General features: G+C 39.1%; 1 long non-coding RNA gene across 1 annotated transcript; it reads right to left on the minus strand.

The window, feature by feature from the left end:
- Positions 1-1,882: 1,882 nt before the first annotated feature.
- LOC122136563 lies at positions 1,883-14,906 on the minus strand. Its single transcript, XR_006154229.1, has 3 exons — positions 13,998-14,906; positions 12,597-12,711; positions 1,883-2,503 (listed from the first exon to the last, which is right to left on the minus strand). It is a non-coding gene; the product is annotated as an uncharacterized LOC122136563 (long non-coding RNA).
- Between the last annotated feature and the right edge of the window lie 2,710 nt (positions 14,907-17,616).

Raw genomic sequence — 17,616 nt, forward strand, 5'->3', positions numbered from 1 at the left:
TTGGAATGACACGGGGGTAAGTGATTAATGACAAAATTTTCATTTTGGGGTGGAGTATCCCTTTAACTTCTATAGTACAGTATTTCATTACATACTTAGAAAGTGAATAAAGACCATTAACTGTTTGGTTACCAACATTCTTCAAAATATCTTCTTTTGTGTTTAACGGAAAAAAACAATTTCAGCTAGTTCCCAAGGCAACACATCTCATTTCTATTCATTTTCACATATACAAATTAAATAAAAATATTAAACAAAACTGTAAGAGTATCTCAAATAATCAAATAATATATCAAATAATATTGCTAATAAATCATATTTGAGGGTCCTTAAACATAACTAAATACAAATTTAAAAAAAACTCTTGCTGTAGAGGAGAGACGCATGAGATTTATAGTTTTTTGTTTGTTTGTTTGTTTTTAGCAAGTATCTCAGTATGCTGTGTATTTTAATGAATTGTGTATGAAATACAACTGATCTCACTGGGTATTTTTCTGCCCTGTGGGCTCACATCTGGACGTTTTTGAATTGTGTCACATCCCTTCAAACTGTATCATATCATGCATCTCGTGTTAGGCAAAAGTGGCACTACTGGTTGAACACCATCTCAGTGGGCCACTCTGAATTCAATTAAGCATCTGAAAGGCTGGAGACCTCATGTGTGTCAAATGAATTTGAGGCTACTGGTGCGTCAGCCTCTGCACGCTGCTGTCAGGAGTTAGTTGCCATGACAGCCAATCGCAAGCCTGCCGCTCCGCAGTGACCGGTTAGTGAAACCATGCCCGACTCAGAGATCAGCGAGACCTTTGTTTCCGCACTCAGCCACACTGTTTGCGATCGCGTTAAAAAGCCACAATTATTGCCTTTGTAATCATGAGGTTTTGTGTGGGCAGAAAGAAGAATGACCACCTGCTTTTCACACCTCTGCAAAATGCGGCAAATGATGTCGATACAAAAGTATAAGGAAAAGATTTCAGCATTTATTGTGACCCTGGCACCTTATCTAGCTACACCAGAATAGTTTTTCTTTCTCATGAGTGGTATAAATGGTCTTTGTGTCCAAATGATTTTGATGAGCCTCGTGGGTGATCACTGTCTCACTTCCCCTCAGTGCAGGACCTATAAAGGGCCACAGCCTGTGGTCAGTAGATCCGTGATTCCCAACCTGGGGGTTCTTAAACCGTTTTTATACTCCCTGTATTTGCATAGATGTCAGTTTTATTTCTAAATAAAAACCTATAAAACTAAAAGAAGATTTATCATAATTTTTGTCTGATTCTTAAGGAAATAAAAAATGTCTTTTACACGTTATAAAAGTTTTATCAATTTGAATTGTGTATAAAACCAATTAAAACATCAGTAAAAAAAAAAAAAAAAAAAAAAAAAAAAAAAATATATATATATATATATATATATATATATATATATATATATATATATATATATATATATATGTAATACTTTTATTTAGTAAGGCTTATCTATCTCAGTAAAGTGATATTTATAATGTTACAAAATATTTCTATTTCAAATAAATGCTGTTCTCATGAACTTTATGTTCCTCAAAAAATCCTGAATGTTTGTGTCCCCCAAAAAAGTACTAAACAGCAGAGCTGTTTTTCAACATTGATAATAATTAATAAAATGTATTTTGAGCATCAAATCATCATATTAGAATGATTTCTGAAGGATCATGTGAGACTGAAGACTGGAGTAAAGATGCTGAAAATTCAGCTTTGCATCACAGAAATGCATGATAATCTATTATATATTCAAAAAGAAAATAGTTAATATAAATTGTTGTAATGTTTCACAATATTACAGTTTGTACTTTATCTTTGACACAGTAAATACTGCCTTCTTTCTTTTAAAAAAAAACATAAAACATCTTAGCAACGCCAAACATTTAATTGTTTTAATTGTAGATGAAAAACACTGAGATGGAAAACACTGATTAAGACCACATACTTTAGGTAGGAAAAGTTTGGATGACAGAATTAAATGCATAAAACAGACTCAAGACTCACCAAACTGGGAAACTAAAATTTACTGTCCTCAGAAAACTTTTATTAAAGTTGCCTAGCTGGTCCTCACATAAACCCAAATTACTGTGTGAGACTTGCATAACTTGTGCATTGGTTGTTTGTGACTGATGTCATATGCCATTTATGTAATCAATACCGTTGTTTACATGAATTAACAAACAAAGAACATTTTATGTCTCTAATTATGTGTGCTGTGCTCTTTCTAAATTGTCCCCAGCTTTCCTGAGTATCCAGTGTGTCCGCTGATATTTTAGTGGATTCGAAGTGGTCCAGACCCTCCGCTAAGCTCCTACGGGGAAGACAGCACTTGGACAACAGTCATAGCCAATGGAGGCGATGGAGCCGGAATAACAACTTTCTCTATTAAATGGTCATTATGAAACAAAAAGGAGGCATCACTCTTTAACATGGTCCAGATGATAGCAGCATCTCCCCTGCTGGGCTGTTCTGTCGTTCTGCTGGATATAATTCAATGATCTGATCAGTACAATAACAATGATGTGCTCTATTATCGCTGCTGCCTTTGCCAGTCTGCGGGGGCCAGTTTGTGAGACCCCCTCTACTCTCACTTTCATTCACACTCACTCTTTTTGTCTTTCCTCCATAAAAGCATTAACATCTGTTAAACAGGTTGTGTGGGTGAGGATGGAGAGATGGGATGTGAGAGCTATGCGTGATGCCTGTATATTTTTCAACTCTTGAAATGCACCTCTTCTGCTTTTCTGTCATACAGGACCAGCAACTAAAAAACTCTACATGTACTGTATCCTGTTATTATGGTAAGAAATAACAATACACTGTTTTTAGGGTAACTATAGCTAGCACCTTGAAATTTACAGTAAAAAAGTAATGCAAAGCTATGTTGCCAAAACTTTACTTTACATTTTACAGTAAAAACGGTATTTTATATATAATAGAATGTAATATATGTAATATAACAACCTATTGAAATGCTAATATATGTATTTTACCTATGTAATACACTGACAACCAACAAAAACAGGTGGTGATGAGAAAGACATGTAATGAATCAAAGCTCATCAGCTCTTCCACAAGCTGAGGACATAAATACTAATATATAAAAGGTGCACAGTTTCATTCATTCAAACACTAAACAGCATCATGGTAACACACAACACTAAAGTAATGCAAGTAATGTAAACATTTAACAACATTAGATGTACCATAAAACCTTAATGTACTTAACTGATAAGAAATAACTAAGAAGAAACAGTTATTTCACCAAAATATCAAATGTGAAGTGACACTCTAAATCAGGGTTCCTCAATTAGTTTTTATCAAGGGCCAAATTTTGCCAACAATACCAAGCCAAGGGCCACCTACCACAATGTAACGACCAAAATATTTGCTCCTATTATTATTGTTATTATTATTGTGCTGCTGCTGCAGGTGTTGTTGTTGTTGTTGTTGTTGTTGTTGCTGCTGCTGTTTTTGTTTTTATTGTTGTATTTTGTTAAAAGTGTCACAAGATAAAAATGTTAACCTTTTTCCCAGTAGTCTGTTTTATTCAAACAATTATGAATTTTTTTTTTATACAGAAAACTAAAAGTGATAAAAGTTATCTTTACCATGTAGTTTTTGTCTTTACCACCACATGACAGCGACGCGCAACAAGCAACAGGGAATTCTACTTTCGAAACTGTCTTTATTTTCTGCGATGTCGCATACAAAATATGACAGTGATTATCTCAGGTAATGATTATGCCCTTATGCAATGTTAAAAGTGTCTAATGTGAGTTTGAATATTATTTTGCATGACCTTTATAGCCATAATGAAAGCAACAATAGATATTTTACCTCAGATCCTGAAAATAAATTAAAGTAAACTTGTGGTAAGTTAAAATTGTAAACTCAATGTGAACCAGCACGTGCTTTCCATAACAAAAATGGTATAAGTCACTCACTCAAAATAGTTATAGCGATAGTTCACCCAAAAAAAGAAAATTTGATCTTTATCTGCTTACCCCCAGGGCATCCAAGATGTAGGTGACTTTGTTTCTTCGGTAGAACACAAATTAGGATTTTTAGCCTCAGGCGTTGCAGTCTCTCAGCCGTATAATGCATGGCAATGGTAACAAAATCTAAGAGAGTAAAAAAAAACATGCACAGACAAATCCAAATTAAACCTTGCGGCTTATGATGATACATTGATGTGTAAAGACTCAAAACGATTGGTCTGTGCAAGAAACTGAACAGTACTTATATCGTTTTTTTTTACCTCTGATTCATGCAATGTCTGAACTGTTAGAACTCTTGTGAACATGCATTCACAGCAGCAGGCACCTGAGGCATCATCTTCTTGCTTTATGGCGGATCGCAGACTTATAAGTGCATTACCGCCACCTATCTCTCAAATAAACCATTGACAATCCTAATTGAGATTGTAGATAGAGTGCATGTTTTATACTGTATGTGCATGTTTTTTTTTTTACTCTCACAGATTTTGTTACCATTGCCATACATTATACGGCTGAAAGACTGCAACGGCTGGAGTTAAAAATCTTAATTTGTGTTCTACTGAAGAAACAAAGTCACCTACATCTTGGATGCCCTGGGTGTAAGCAGATAAACATCAGATAAACATAAACATTTTCATTTTTGGGTAACCTATCACTTGAAGTCCACTCATCTTTGTGTGGTCTATTTTCCGTGTCCGTGTTTTCTTCACACTCGCCATGTTTTCGCTGCCACATCGTGTATACACTGTATGTGACAAAGAGACCATTGCAAATCATTTGAACTTTGCTTCAGTATGTCATAAATAAAACGAGGCATCAGGGTACAGTCAGGGATTTGTTGTGTCGTGAGCAGAAGAGAATACTTAAGAAAAACATAATATATATATATATATTTTTTTGAGAAGGACCTGTATTTGAATTTTTGGGTGATGTTGGGTGTGTTTTGAATTCATTGGTCTGATTTATTTCTGTTTTACCCAATTACCATTGGACCCTTGACCTCCAGAGCTGATCATGTTTGTAAATTAACTAAACATTGCTTAGAAATTGGATAAGAAATCATCTGCCAAATGACTAATAACCAAAGTAAGCACAAAGTTATCAGGCTTGCTATTTGCTATTATTTAGTCTATTTGTGTCTTTCCCCTTGCAACTTTACCTTTTGTCTTCCCTTGTGTCTCTGAGGAGACTTTGTTTCGCCCAGGCACTGCTGTCTATAATGGAAAGCTGTTTTTGCCTTTAACTCGATGCACCTCCTAAACTGAAAATAACCAGCCAAGACACATTCTTACTAAAAAAACAGCATCAGGTCTTACTAGGACAATTACTTGATACCTCAGCCATGAACAGTGGCTTAGATTGTAGGAACGTCTGTGGCAGGAGCTGCCTAGCTGCTTTGAACTCTTCTGCTGAACACGGTGTGTAGTCATGGACTAGCTGGAGGAAATCTGTACAGATAACAATATTAATCTGCTCAGACAGCTGGGCTGGGGGATATCTAGTGGCATTAGACTAAGGACACGGGGACCTTGGTAGACCTAAATATATATCAGGGCTGGAATGAATTTTATCTTAGTTGAGCTCACAGGATCTCTACCACATAGCTTGTACTCTAATGGTTGTAGTGACAGTCAAATGAGTTCATAAGCTGTGCTGAGGGCACGAACACCTGACACACCTGTCACACCTGTCACACCTGTCACAAAATACGATAAGCAGAGGTATAAATCTGTGTCATTGGATATCACATGCAAGTATTTACCTATAGTCATGGGACACTGTTCCATCAACATTCACTTCTTATAATGGCAATAATTAGGGGCTTATGGGTGATCTAAAAAGGTTGCTTAGTTGAGCATTTGTTTCCAGAAATGTCAAGTCATGCTAGCATTTTGTAAAGTTAGGAAATGAGGCCTCAAATATTGTTGCAACAACCATCAATTAAAAAAAAAAAAGTGTTTGTTTTTTTTTTTGTTCAGAAGACTTTTGTTATAGACACTACACAGGTAATTGACTTTTTGTCAGAGGTTTAGCACACAAACTGCTCCAGACATTTCTTAGATCATTAATATTAATTATGTTATTTGACCTTCATCCAAACTCAGGGCTTTTCAGATTGCAAGAGAGGTTGGTGGAAAATTTGAGAGAGTATGAAAAAACACTTTTAAATGCTCAGGGCTTTTCTTATTGCAAGAGAGGTTGATAATATATATATATATATATATATATATATATATATAAATATACATAACCGGTTAACAGTTTTTGGGGTCAGTAAGACACAAAAATCACAAAAATGTAAAAAAAAAAATTTCTCAGGGCTTTTCAGATTGCAAGAGAGTTTGTTTGTTTGTTTGAGAGATTATGTAAAATGTTATTGCAATTTAAAATAACTATTAAACTTTTAAAATGTAATTTATTCCAAAGATGAATTTTCAGCATAACTACTTCAGTTTTATGTGTCACATGATCCTTCATAAATCATTCTGATATGCTGATGTGGTGCTGAAGAAACATTTCTTATACATATTCGTAACCATATTTCTTTATTATCATTTTTGAAACGGTGTGATAATTTTTTCAGGATTTTTTGATGAATAGAAACATTTATTTAAAATATTTTGTTTTCCAGCAATGTTAAAGTCTTAACTGTCACATTTTATCAAACTGTTGCATGCTTGCTGAATAAAAGTATTAATTTCTTAAAAAAAAAAAAAATGTTTATTGCAATAATGTGTTCACATTAGATATATAAAATTACTGATTTTTCTTTCTGCTTTCTAAACTCTGAAATTATTGAGATTATTTCACCCTATGCACATACCTTGTTTCTTGTTCTTTATATATACCTGCCCTATATTTAGACAGGGGTCATCATATATGAGGGGTTCATCATAAGCAAGGGGCTCTTCATATATGAGGGTCCTTTGCATGAAAAAAAAATGTTTGAAAAGCCTGGCCCTAACAGCTTTTTTTTAAAGGAGAGGTGATGTCAGTTGAACGCAGGCTATTGCAGAACTTTTTAAAATATAATGATTATTTCCAAAAAGTGGAGGCTCACAATTATAACAGTTGTTACACCCCTAGGAACAAGGAAAAGTAGCTCAAATATTACACCAGCGCCTCCAGGGATGTGTAGAGGAAAGGTTTTATGGAGCATGGAAATAATGCTTCATAAACAGAAACCATATTTAGGTACAGCTGATTTGTGAAATAAAAGAACATTAATAGTTCCTTTCACTAGAAATTCTTTAATCCTATAAATGGCATTTAAACTTGTGACCAGAGCCTGATATGTGCCTGTGAAACACAAAATCCAGAGAGCTTGTGGTTTGATGATGAGTTGAAAGCATTTCCACCCGATATAAAATGCTGACCGCTGATGGATTTTCTACCTACATAATCAATTAGGTCTGCATGACGGTCTCCACCAAAGCACACTTATGAACCCTTTTCCTTATTTTACACCAATTTTGCTATCTGATAAGCCATAATATATGGCACAGCACACACTGACACAACTCATAAATTGTATCTTTGCGATCACAAATTATAAATTGACTTTCAGCCTTTTTTGATAAAGCATTTTCCGGTGGAGTAATCAAACTTGCATTACTTTCTACATTCTGACAGTGTGTGCTCTCTCTCCTCTATTAGGCTGGAGGACATGCCTTGTCATTGTTTTCTTATGCATGCTGTTGGGCCTGTTGAAGCTGTTGGGATTCTAGGAGCAGCCTGTCATTTAACAGTATCTCTGTGCTGAAGCGGATTGGACAGAGCAGCTGCCCCGGGCTGAAATGAGCATTGCCGTGAGCGACCTCTCGCTGGGTTTCCTCTGCTCTAAGATTGCTTTTTGAGGAGCTTTATTCACCTCTCTTACTGTGACATAGCTTTGGACACACTGCATAATAAGCATATTAAACAGTTCTACATGGGGCAGAAAATATGTGGCCTTTGCAAATAATGCCAAACAGTGTCAATGAAAAATGCACTGCAACAGACAAGATGGACCCACTGCATGGATCCCACAGGGCCATTCTGAATCACCCAAGCAGATGCGGAGGAGCCGCTTAACCCAGCTAAGTGCTTGAATATTTCTATATCTAAAGAAAGACGCTTAATATAAGTTTACATCATTGCAGAAGCTGGTATTTCTATTGCTGTTCCAAAACTACAAAACATCCAGTTTTTAATAGATTTAAAAATGCTTTTTCTTGGAACATTTAAAATTAATTATTAAAGATAAAGAAAATGTATTAAAGAGCAGGTAACTTAGAACAAACATGTTATTATGTAAAGATACTGGAATAATATCTGTTCATAACTTTGAGAGAATCTTGGAAGAATGGTCTGAGAACATTGCCTGTTAGCTGGGATCCTAAACGTCATGACAATTCAAAAGTGATCGATTGGGAACACTCTACATACGCTAAAATATCAAATGTGAGCACCACACAAAAAAGCAATCATTATGAGATACGCAAACATATGGCCAACCTAATGACATGATGTCTTCCACTTACTACTCAGTTTTTTTTGGTATCTTGTTTTTTGTTTTTTGTAAAAATATATTTTTTTGTTTTTGCATCACATAATGTCTCGGTTACGTACAGTATGGTAACCCTCGTTATGGAGACGTCACATCGGTGACCGACAAATTGGGATATCGGTTCGATAGACCAATCCACTTCGAGTGCAAACCAAACAAGCCAATGCACATTGGCATGCAATAACCGCATCCAGTTGCAGCCGATCACAGCGCGAGTACAAGGCGGCGGCCACTCAGCGGTAATACAGCAGCCGTGGTGACGGGATGTGACTTCTCTGTTCCCTCCTTCAAGGAACAAGGGTTACCATACGTAACCGAGATGTTCCCTTTCAGTCACTCTTGACGTCACGTCGGTAACCGACGAATTGGGGATTGCTACCAAAGTGCCATGGATGCTGCCCCTTCCACGGAGTGAAGGTTTGGCGACAGGCCGGTGTAACTTGGACCCGGTGAGTGCCGTGCTTCCATGCCCACCTCAGGCCATGAAGCCAGTGATGAAGCGGTCTTATATGCAATAGCCCTAGTGGTGTAAATGCCGCTGAAGCTGCCATATGCCCCAGGAGCCTCTGAAATAGTTTCAGTGGGACCCCCGTCCTGCCCTTGAACAAATTCAAGCAGGTCAACACCAACCGTGCATGTTCCTCTGTGAGGCGTGCTGTCTGTTCGACCGAATCCAACTCCATACCGAGAAAAGAGATTTTGCTCTTTTCCCAGTTGAAGAGATTTTTCTATTTTTGAAGTTGAAAATTAGGATCGACATATGAAAGTAGGTTTGGCTTTTGAAAGTACATGTGCTGGAGGGACCAGCTATATCACGTCTTTCATCAGTAGGGCTGCGATCTCCAACCACAAGACAGGAGCATTGGCCTTCTTCACTGTTGTGAAGCGGATGGCACAGAACTTGGGGGGACGCCAGGTGATCTGAATCACATAGCTGAGGCTGATGGTCTGCAGAAGCCAACGAGACAGACTGGGTAGCGCTAGCTAGGCACCCAGATACCGTGCAAGCGGGACCAGCGGTACCACTGCTGTACCCGCAGTGGGGCAGTGAGGTGGAACATAGGACCCAACTCGGGTGGCTTGTGAGCGGACCAAAGAGGGGTCTGAGTGTGCGGTGCAACACTTACCTGGTTCTGTAGGTTGGCAGTGGGTGCGTGAGTAGGGCTTTGTTGAAGCTTTTGAACCGCCTGCTGCTGCCCGCTGGCGAAGAAGAGGGATGAGTGAGGTCCGGTGTTGGGCCATCCACAACTCTCCGTGCCCTCCTGGGACCCAAAAATAGGGAAAACTGCTCTTTTATCGAGAATTTGGGTACTGTCCACCGTGAGGCCGACGGCGGGGTAAACAAAACAAAAGATTCCCTCCTCCAGGGGAAGGAGTGGTGCTTTCACCATCTCCTGAAGAGCAGATCCCTCCATCTCAGGGCCGCTTGCTCTTCCGCTTGCTGCCAGGTTTGATGGAGGACTGGACAGGCGCGGCGGCCTTGCTATTTGTGGCTCCACAACGCTGCTTGGCTGGAGGCTGCTGTGGATGTTGCGTTAAGAGCGGCAACGAGCAGACTGGGGCGCTGTGGCTGGTGGACGGGTGGATGCAGCAGCTGCCCGCTGGGGCAGGATGTGTTGGATCTTCTCCGTCAACTTCTGTGCATCCGAAACTGCTGGGCAAAGCTTTCGCCCCCTTCGCTGAAGAGGCCGGTCTGGGACACAGGGGCGTTGAGGAACTGTACATTGTCGGTGTCCCTCATGTCTGCCAGACACAGCCAGAGATGGTGTTCCTGGACCACAAGCATGGACATCGCACAACCCAGAGAACTTGTGGTGACCTTCGTCGCTCGGAGCACGAGGTCAGTGGCATTTTGGAGCTCTTTCAGAACTTCTGGATCGTGACCACCCTCATGCAGGTCATTCAGTGCCTTGGCCTGGTGCACTTGCAGTAACGCCATAGCGTTTAAGGCGGAAGCAGCTTCCCCGCAAGCCACTTAGGCACTGCCAGTTAGACCAGATGAATGCCTACAGGCCCGGAATGCACAATTGCATTACTACCGACCACTCCACTGGGAGGATCGCCGAATACTCCTTCGCTGCATCAACCTTCGAGAGTGGTGAAGGAGGAGGAACCAGCAGGCTGGTTTCTGGCAGTAAAAGGTGCCATCCACCACCTGGTGAGCTCCTCATGCACTTCCGGGAAGAAAGGTACCAGGGCAGGGCGCTGAGAACCAGCGCCGGCCACCCCGAGAAACCAATTGTCAAGCTTGGAAGGCTTGGGACATGGTGGAGGTTTCCACTCGAGCCCTACCTTCCACTCAAGCCTTATGCTCTTTGAAGAGGGCCCAGCGAGTTCCATGGGCTGCCCAACTGGATCGGAGGTGCTGGAGGAGTGATGGGCCCCTGAGGGTTAGTACCGTGAGTGCTACTGCTGGAAGTAGTTCTCGCCTGGCAGATGCCAAGTCAAGCCTTAGATCGCGGCAGAGGCAATGGAACTCTGCCTCCCTGGAGGTAGCGAAGCCTGGTCTGCAGCTCCAAGATGGTCATCTTCCCACAGTGAGAACATGAGTCATCCACGAAAGCCACCTCAGCGTGTTTACTGCCCAGACATGTAAGGCAGTTATCGTGACCATCACCTGGTGCCAGGTAACGACCGCATCCAGAAACGCACGGGTGAAACGGCATCCTTATAAAGACAATCTGTCATCTTTATAAAGACGCAACCATGCAGCTATTTTAGAGAAATTTGCTCTTTTAGGGAAATGCTCTTTCAGTGCTGAGGCAGACAGGAGAATTGGCAACTTGCAGCACAACAGGGGGGTAGTGTAGCCTGAAGTGCGCTACCTGCTCGACACAGAACGACCACCGCTGAAGCGACATACCGCCAACACCAGAAGCTTCAAAGAGTGCGTTGAACTCGTAGCTCACTTGAAGACACTGGATGGAGCAGAACGATGTTGTCACTCAGCTCCGAAGCGAAAAGCTGGTATGCATTGGACCTGCTGCCTTTTTGTACTCGCGCTGTAATCGGCTGCAGCTGGATGCGGTGATTGCATGCCAATATGCATTGGCTCGTTTGGATTGCACTCAAAGTGGATTGGTCTTTTGAAGCGATATCCCAATTCGTCGGTCACTGACGTGACGTCGAGAGTGCCTGACTGAAAGGGAACCAACTCCATATGTATGTCTTTTCTAACATAGTAAACTTGCTCAGTTGCTCTCCTGCTACAGTGTTACACTTGAAAAGCAAAGCGCTCAGTACAAGTTCAGTGAAACACAAGTATATTACTGTATATAATGCATTGTAATGCATAAAATACAGATGCCAAGTTCTGTCATGAAACTAGATGGCACAAGCTGATGGGTCGTTAAGGCAAACTGATGATATTCACAGCGTTAAACTAGTTGGCACGAGCTGATCTGTTCATGTTGCATATGCAGTCAATGAGCTTGCTGCTTTAAAATTTTTAAAGGCTGGTTAGCATTCACTTAAAATCTAAAATCTTCCAAGAGTTGTTATGATAGAAATAAAATTTTATCTCACATGTGCTTTTGCTCACACTCAGTTATGTTTATTGTATGGTTTAGTGTAGGTGTTACACTGTTTTCAAACACGATTAACCTATTAGCAGCACTCACTAGACGTTTCATTTCTGAACAAATTTTTAGAGCCAATTCCTGTACCAGACATTTCACCTGCAAAAAAGCTACATGATGACCCTGGGTTGTCTAAAGAATTTGGTCAATAAAAATATTGAATGGAATCCAAGTTTGTTTATAATAAACATTTATTTTCTTCACCTTTTTTTTACTGAGCTGAAAGCTCATCGCAGTACATTGATATGTTTTGGTGTCTAAGGGGCCTGAAGGTGTCATAATTAAGTTGCCTTTGATTTAAAATAGTCATGAGAATGCCTTTCTATGCTGATTCTGTAGGCATCTCACTAGTTTTTGGAACAGAACTCATATATACAGGCTTTGAAGAGGAGTCCAAGAGAGCCTCACGGGGGGTCAGACACAGAGAAGTTGAAGATGCACATACCTGTCACACTATGGTTACACAAAGGTGAAGGAGGAATCTTATAGGCTGCAACACTTGCTTCCTCCAATCCAGTTCTCAAACTGCCTGGGGCTTCCTCCGCTGTTTCTCTTTTCAACTGAAAGAAAGAGAGAGACTGAGAAAGAGAGACATCCACTTTTACATTATTCAGACTAACCACATAATGGAACAGGCAATTCCCCAAACTCTCCTCTGATGTGTCAGATTTAAAGTGGAATAAAAGATTTAGCATTCTTTGTCTTCTCGTACTTTGAACTGCGGGAGATATGTGATTCAGCTATGAGTCGTCTGCTTGGCACTGAATAATCTCAGTTGAATAATTCTTGGTTGTTAACCTACTTGGTAACTAATAGAGTTTTCAGTACAAAAAGCAACTGTAACTGTATTTAATACTGGATATCATAGCTTACATGAGACATTCATTTCACCCCCCAAAAATAAAGAAATAAGGAATTATATTTTCCTACACTCTAAAAAATGCTGGGTTGTTTCAACCCAACTTTGGGTCAAATAACCAAACTAACCCGTTGGGTTAAATTTTTTAATTAAATTTTTAACCCAAAAGTTGGGTTAGCCCATATTTGATCGAAAGTTGGGTTGAAACAACCCAGCATTTTTTTAAGTGTAGGATTATTTATTTGTATTGCGATTAAATATTACCTATCCTAGCTATTATTATATTCAAATGAAATATTCAGTTCACATTATTGTCAAATATTATTCCCAGTTATTTTCATACTAGATTTTTTCATTAACATGCATTATAAACAAATACTGTCTGATGAATAAATACTTAACAATGTGCCTTATGTACATTGTGACAAAATCCGCCAAATCCAATTATCTGTCCACAATTTTCACTTTGCAAGTTTTCCCCATTATATTTATTTATTTATTTAATTCCCATAATTCTCACTGGTGATTCTTATTATGATAACGGGTTTATTTTTTTTAATACCGTTATTTTTAATACATTTCTCATGTTTTTATTTAATCAGTATACAGTGCATAATTTCAATTATTAAATTTTTTTTCCACATTATACTTATAAGATGTTTTTGTAACACTTTAGGGACCAATTCTCACTATTAACTAGTTGTTTATTAGAATGCCTATTAAAAACATATTGGCTGTTTATTTAATACTTATTCTATGTCCCTAATCCTACCCAATACATAAACTTAACAACTATCTTACTATCTATTAATAAGCAGCAAATTAGGAGGTTATTAAGGCAAAAGTTGTAGTCAATGGTTTGTTAATGGTGAGTATTGGACCTTATAAATAAAGTGTGACCGGTGTATTTTTTCCTTTACCATAATGAGAATGGAGTGCAAATGTACTTAGATTTTATGAAAATGAAGTAAATACAAAACATCTTACCATTGTCTTATTTTTGTTAATAATTTCTTTTGATTTTAGAGCCGATCTACGACCATGATGCCATCTTTCTGCCAGGTTGTGCAAGATTCGCTCCTTCACAGAAGACACTGAGGGTGACCCACAACAACAACTATCCTTTTTCCCTCCTGTGAACTGCAAATGCACCCAGAGTGACAAAAGCAAGCCATTGGAGACACTGATCTCCTTCCACAATCACCTCTGTCGAGCATGTCCTGTAAATCTGGCTGCCTAAATCCCACGCATGGCGCAATTGACTAGTCTGGAAATGGACCCAACACACAGTCTCAACTGGCATTTACTAAGACCATCGATCTGTGTAGCCCAAATACTCTCGCTTAGATAGGAAATGTAATGACGTCTGCCTGGGGAGAATTAGACGGCTGAGTGCAGTGAAGAGCAAAGGAGCTGTGATGACGATGGGGGGAAAAACAAAAGCAAACTCTTATCAGTATGTGAAGCATCGTCTTCCTGTCAGAGGTGTAATCCCTCAGATGAATGTGTGCAGGGACGTCCAACCATGATTAAACTTTGTGCAACAAGCCATAACATTGCCACATAATACTCGCTCTCCGACCCGCTATCTATCCCTGGCTGCTTTGCTTAACTGGCTCAATAAATTATCTTATGTTTAAGCTCAAGAAGCCGCTCCATATGAAACATGTTCCATATGAAATCATCTCTTTCTCTCTCTCTCTCTCTCTCTCCCGCACAGTGTGAGGTGTGAATGCTAATCAGCGAAAGCAGCTGACGCTTGTTTAATTGGTCTAACCTGCTTTGCTGAACTGTAGCAGTCCTATGAGAGTATCTTGGCTGGCGCGCTAGGTTTTTGTCCCTATCCTATTCGCCATCCATTCTGTTCCGTGCTACTATTTTTATGGCTCTAACAAGGTTCCGGGCAAGGTGTGCAGGAGGGCTGCAGGTGCATCGTGGGAAATGGATGGCCTCATCATGACTGGAGCCCCCTGTGGAGCGTGAGAGGTGTTGCCCCAAGGAGCAGTGGCAGCTGTGGAAGGTCAAAGAAGCGTGAGGAGACACAGGTGACTCACAATGGAAAGAGACTGAGTGACACATCAAACAGACCTGACCTTCACTGCTGCAAACTCAGTATGCAGCTTCCAGTTTTTCTCAATTGCTTTGGCTCAATTCTCAAATGAGAAGTTTATTTTTTCTCAAAACATTTAGTTCTCTGAACAGTTAGTTTCTTGTACACAACAGATTTCAGTTTCTTACTCATGTACAGTTTTTTTTTTTTTTTACAGTCTCCAGGACCCATTTCTCAATACTTGGGTCACCTTTTCAAAACTCTTCACACAGTAAACAGCTGTTTATGTGGGCTAAACTGTCAAAAATATATATTCAGTGACTACATATGTCAAATTACATTAATTGTTTTCTCACTCAGAAACAACCACGACCAAAAGTCTATGGACCTACTGTCCAATTTGCATGTTTACATTTTCAAAACTGTTAAACTTAAAGGGTTTTAAGGATAAACAACCAACTCTTCAAAGTGAACACAAAAACAGTCTATGTGGGCTAAACTGTGGAACATTTTCCATTGCTTTGGAACAAAATACATTCACTGACTACATTTTTAAGATTAACCAAAATTTTATATGCTTACAAGTCAATTTGCACATTTACATGTTATCCTTCAAAGTTCAAAACCTTACAAAATACAATACTATACAATGCAATACTATCAAAACAGTTAGATGCAGCTGAACACCTACACACGTGTTAGCATTTTAATTTACATTTATGTTTATTCATTTAGTAGACGCTTTTATTCAAAGCAACATTCGAAGGAGGAATACAACAAGCAATTTATCATAAGGTGGTCATCAAACATTGTTCAGAATAGTACAAACTAGGAGAAGGTATATGAAAGTGCAGAAAAAAAAAAGTGTTTTATAACACGAAACCCAAGTAAGATTTTTAATTCTTACTTTTAATAAACAACTTGTAATTTTGTTCTGCAATGCAAACATGGAACATGTTACACATAAAGTACAACAGTAAAATCTAACAGTACAGAGGATGATTAATTATTTCTTCACAAAAAAATCATAATGCTACAGTACATGTTGTTAGTGTTTTTAGGTCATTGTTTTATAAGTGACAAAGTGTGTTTGTTGGGTGATAAGTCTTTGCTTGTATTATGGAAGAATAATTTGATTTGAGACATGTAACAGTATAAATAGTTTTGGTAGTTTTATTGCATTTTGGATCTGAGGGTTACTACTGTGCCAAACTAAAAAATGAGAACCGTGTGAAAAATTTTGAAAAACTGAGCCAAGTATTGAGAAATATGTCCTAGCGATTGTTTAAAAAAATGCTTGTTTTTACATATCTACAAAAGAGTAGGTACAATTGTCTACAATTTGCACAAAAACTAAATGCACATGGCTTACTGATCATGACCTTATGACGTACATGTATATTCCATAACATCTATGACATGGGATGTTTATGATATCTGCTATATTGGCAAATAATGTGCCATAGTAATGAAACAGGAATTACTCACTTTTCCCAGTAAATTTTCTTTACTGTTAAAATCTGTATCTAAAAACACAGAAGCATTCAGCTAGACAAAACTGACATTCTTTGATAGTACAGTAAGCAGTCAGTTTCATTTATACCAAACATTTCCAGGATTGACTGCTATGGTGGAAAAACTTTAAAACAGATAATAATAATAAAAAACTTTCATTTTGGTGCCATTTGCATGCAATAGAGTTGACATGCAATAGAGTTCTGCTGTCAAAAAAACAGCCGCTACAATTCAAAAATGAGCCAAAGCTATTGAGAAAAACTGTAATACAAAAAGCATCTCTTCCAGGAGCTGAAAACATCGCCGCCTCATAACCCACAATGTCAGAGCGAATGCAAACAAACACAGAATGAACTCAGGCCTCGCCACCACAGGAAACGTGAGCAAGAGAGGATACAATTTGTCAGGGGGAAATTAACGATGATAAATTATTCAGCGAAATGATGAATCAGGATAAAAAAAGATCCCTGTCTATAAGCACAGGATCCGTATGAGCAGTCTGGATACTGACAGATGCGAGCACTGTGACAGATGAGAGCCCGGCGGTGTCTGAGGTCAAGGTCAGTGGTGGGGCTGTGATGGGAAGCGCTCTATGACTTCAATCTTCCAGTTTCAATGAGCGATACCATAAATCAAAGCCCGCATGAGAAGAAGGTGCAAAAACAACAGGCAGACTGAGCTGCGATGGGCCTATTTCCATGAGAAATTCATTTACTCATTAATTTCTGCGTAATACGGCAATTTAACTCCGATCCGAGTAAATGTTGTGCTTGGGAATGCTTGAGTGTTTCATGGTTGACTGTGATGAGTGTGTCACTGTTTCTTTCCCCTGGCACTGTGCTAGGGGTCAGAGGTTCAACCTGATGATGCGTCACTCGCCTCGGCTCGTCCTGATGTGGCTCAGTGGTGGATCTGATGTATGGAATTAAAATCGTGAATGAGTCAGCCGAGGCTAAATCATAGTGGGAGGATTCAAAGATGTTATACTTGAAATGGTGCAGAGATAGAACAAGAAACAAACCCCAGCACTCGCTTGGAGAT

This window comes from Cyprinus carpio, chromosome B3 (genome assembly GCF_018340385.1).
Source record: "Cyprinus carpio isolate SPL01 chromosome B3, ASM1834038v1, whole genome shotgun sequence".
Classification (NCBI taxonomy): Eukaryota; Metazoa; Chordata; class Actinopteri; order Cypriniformes; family Cyprinidae; genus Cyprinus; species Cyprinus carpio.